Raw genomic sequence first — 4,210 nt, 5'->3', positions numbered from 1 at the left:
TGTAACACCCCGAACCCGAAACGACACCGGAGTCGACACGAGGTGTTAACTGACTTTAACCCTTATAAATTTATTTTCCAGACACTGCCCAATCTGTGTACTAGTCGTTTTAAAAATCATATCTTGAGTTTCGTAACTCGAAAATCAGTTTCGTGATTTTTCCCAGAAACTAGACTCATGTCCCATCTATGTATTTTTTTCTAGAATTTTTGGTCGGGCCAATTAGTACAGTTTATTAGTCAAAGTCTCCCATGTTGCAGGGGTCGACTACACTGACCTTTGCCCATTACGACTTGGATATCTCCCTGCACGGGGCTTCAATACTGATGCCGTTTGTTTCTATGAAAACTAGACTCAGAGAGGAATCTGTACATATATGGTACGACCCCTAATTATCTCTGGTTAATTTATAATGAATTTCCAAAGTCGGAGCAGGGAATCCAGAAACCGTTCTGGCCCTGTCCCACAAAAATCTGATTATCTCTTAATATACTGCCCATATGATCTTTTCGTTACTTCCTCATGAAAACAGACTCATCGAGCTTCGATTACATAATTTATTCATCAATTAATTCCACTCCTACTATTTTTAGTGATTTTTCAATCTCATGACACTGCTGCTGCCAGCATCTGTTACGAAAGTAACTAGGTCCATTTCATGCCTACCCTTGATCCAACTCAATCGAACATTCGTGCCATTTTCGCATGGCTTAAAGTTTACATGCCAAAGTTCAAACACAACGTAATAGCTTATACATGCCAAAATGTTCTTCTAAGCCAACTAAGAAGAAAGTACCAAAACTTGCTATCCGGTGTGATGACTTCGATGACGGCCTGACCCCGCAAAAATAGATGAGTCCAAGCAACCTATAATGGGTGACAAGGAAACACCGAGTGAGTTTATAACTCAGTAAGTCATAAGCAATGCACTACCATCCATCAATAACATTATCACAAGAGGAAACAAAATGGAACGAGACAATTTACTCCATCCATACCGAACCATACCATAGTTCCTCCAACCTATCGATTCAGTTTCATATCAATTCATGCATTCACATTCCATATACTCATCAATAGGACATTGAGGCATTTTCATAAATCAATTTATTTTCGTTACAATCAAACGACTAAACGGCCTTTCACCCATCCTACGATAAATTTTATGTACGTGACTTCAAGTATATTTGTCACATAGGTTCAAACTTACCGAGCTCAACACCAAGTATAAGCATAGCACCTATTAGCCATGTACTCAAGACACTTACCCGATCCGCTGTCCGCGATCGACTCAATAGTGTCGCACACATAGTGTCCATAATGATTCACGAATGTATATTGAGTCCGCACACTCAGTGCTATATAATCAACTCGCACACTTAGTGCTACGTAATCAAATCGCACACTTAGTGCTACATAGTCAAACTCGCACACTTAGTGCCGCATGGTCAATTCGCACACTTAGTGCATCATATTCATTTCGCACACTTAGTGTAACATAGTCAAATCGCACACTTAGTGCTGTACAATTTAATCCCGCGCACTTAGCGCCAATCTCATGGTCATAAATGGTTATACCCGCACGTTTAGTGCCGAGATCAACAACTCAGTACATCTTACCTCTTTTCTTTTCATTCAACAATTTCATCATCACATACGTACATGCATATATATATATGTATATTTATTCATTCCATTCAGCATCAATACATAAACATTATGACCATTTGAAATAATACCAACTACATGCTTAATGACTTACCTTGTGTTGGGTAAGACGGTTCCAACTCGGCTACTCAGTGATCTTTTCTTTGCCTTTGCTTGATTCTCCTCCTTTAGCTCCTTGAGCTTAATCAATAATTCACTAGTTTAACCATCTTGTTAAACATTCATAATTCAATTACACATGCTTATGTATGTTTGTATATTCGGCAACCATCCTCACTAATTACTCATGTTGATGGCCGAATGGATGTATGTGTGTACAATGTCAACTATAACATCATGTAATTCCACATATGACTACATTTCTTAAGTTCCACATCTTAATGCCCATTATACATAATCAAATTTAACATCATATATATATTTACTCATGTGGCCGAATATACATACTCCCATATAATATCAAGTACTCACTTTAAGTATATTGCCGAATATACTTAATCATACACACACCTAACCAAAATAATTTCTAAAATCTTTATATCATTTATAATACATCTAATTATCCTTTTTCACATTATCAACTCAAATCACATACATTATTTACTATAACATCTTTACATTCGGCATTGGTGTCAACCATAGTAGCCGATTCTTCCTACTTTGTACCCATGCATCTATTAATCCTTAGTTGGTTCAAACACTTCACACACTAGGATTCATCAAATTTTTAACAAGAAATAAAATCTCTAATCCTCAAACTACCATGGCCGAACCTTCATGGAGTTGCTAAGACTCCTCATTTCTACTTCTCACACACTCTCACATCCAAACCCTTTTATTAAACACCCAAAGTCAACCATCTCCTTACCTCATCACCAAAGACATCAAAATACCAACCAAGAACGTAACATTCATGGCCGAATGTCATCTCCATCATTTAACAAAGTTTGAACCATGGCTAGGTAGATTTTGAACTTACAACTTAAAATATACATGAATCTCAAAGAATAACATTAAACATACCTCAATCTAGTTACATGCATGGCCAAACTTCCTCCTAATCCTCTTCCTTAGGATTTTCGGTCAAAAGAGGTTGAAAAAGGATGAACAAAACCTTTCTTTTCCTTCCTTTAGCTCACGGCAATGGGGTGTATGCATGAGACCATTATTATTTTTTTTCTTTTTTTTTCATCACCCTTCCTTTCATTATTTAATTATCATGCTTATTATTTTATTTTCCTTACCATACATCACTAACACAACATGTTGGTGACATGTTTCCACCCATAGCATGGCCGGCCACTACATATTAGGGAGGGGAATTTGACATGCAAGTCCCCTTTTTCTTCCACATGCACTAATAGGTCCTCATGCATTGACCTATCACATTTTAAAATTTTCTCATATAAGTCCTATTGACTAAATTCACATGCAATCGACTAAATCGAAGCTTGAAATTTTCACACATTCATGATTACATATTCTAGACAATAAACATCACATTCAAACCTTTCGGTGACTCGGTTTAGCGGTCCCGAAACCACTTCCCGACTAGGGTCAATTTTGGGCTGTCACAACTCTCCCTCACTTAAGAAATTTTCGTCCTCAAAATCTTACCGGTAAATAGGTTTGGATATCGTTCTTTCATCAGCTCTCGGGTTCCCAGGTTGCTTCCTCGATCCCGTGTTTGAGCCACAACACCTTAACCAACGGAACCCTTTTATTTCGCAACTCTTTCACTTCATGAGCTAGGATACGAATCGGTTCTTCTTCATAGCTCAAGTTAGATTGAATTTCAACTTCTGAGGGATTAATCACATGTGACGGATCGGATCTATAACGTCGAAGCATTGAAACATGGAAGACATCGTGCATCCTTTCAAGTTCAGGGGGCAAAATCAATCTATATGCAACCGGCCCCACTCGTTCGGAAATTTCGTACGGCCCAATGAATCTCGGGCTCAACTTGCCTTTACGGCCAAATCTGAGTACCTTCTTCCAAGGTGCCACTTTAAGAAACACTTTATCTCCCACCTGATATTCAATGTCCTTTCGTTTTAAATCCGCATACGATTTTTGACGATCTGTGGCTACCTTCAACTTTCGCGGATTACCTTTACTTTTTGTTCGGCATCTTTAATCAAATCAACTCCGAAAATTTTACTTTCACCAAGCTCGGTCCAAAACAATGGCGTACGGCATTTACGACCGTACAAAGCCTCATAAGGTGCCATCTTAATACTTGATTGAAAACTATTGTTGTAAGCGAATTCAATCAAAGGTAAATACCGTTCCCATGAACTACTGAACTCGAGGATGCAACATCTCAACATATCCTCAAGTATCTGAATTATCCGCTCGGATTGACCATCGGTTTGGGGGTGAAAAGCGGTGCTAAAATGCAGCTTGGTACCCAAAGCTTCTTGCAATTTCTTCCAAAATCGTGAGGTGAATCTCGGATCTCTATCCGACACGATAGAAATAGGTACTCCATGTAATCTCACAATCTGAGAGACATACAATTCGGCTAGTTTATCCAATG

The sequence above is a fragment of the Gossypium hirsutum genome, chromosome A12 (genome assembly GCF_007990345.1).
Source record: "Gossypium hirsutum isolate 1008001.06 chromosome A12, Gossypium_hirsutum_v2.1, whole genome shotgun sequence".
In the NCBI taxonomy this organism is placed as follows: Eukaryota; Viridiplantae; Streptophyta; class Magnoliopsida; order Malvales; family Malvaceae; genus Gossypium; species Gossypium hirsutum.
Note: the sequence above shows the minus strand (reverse complement) of the source record.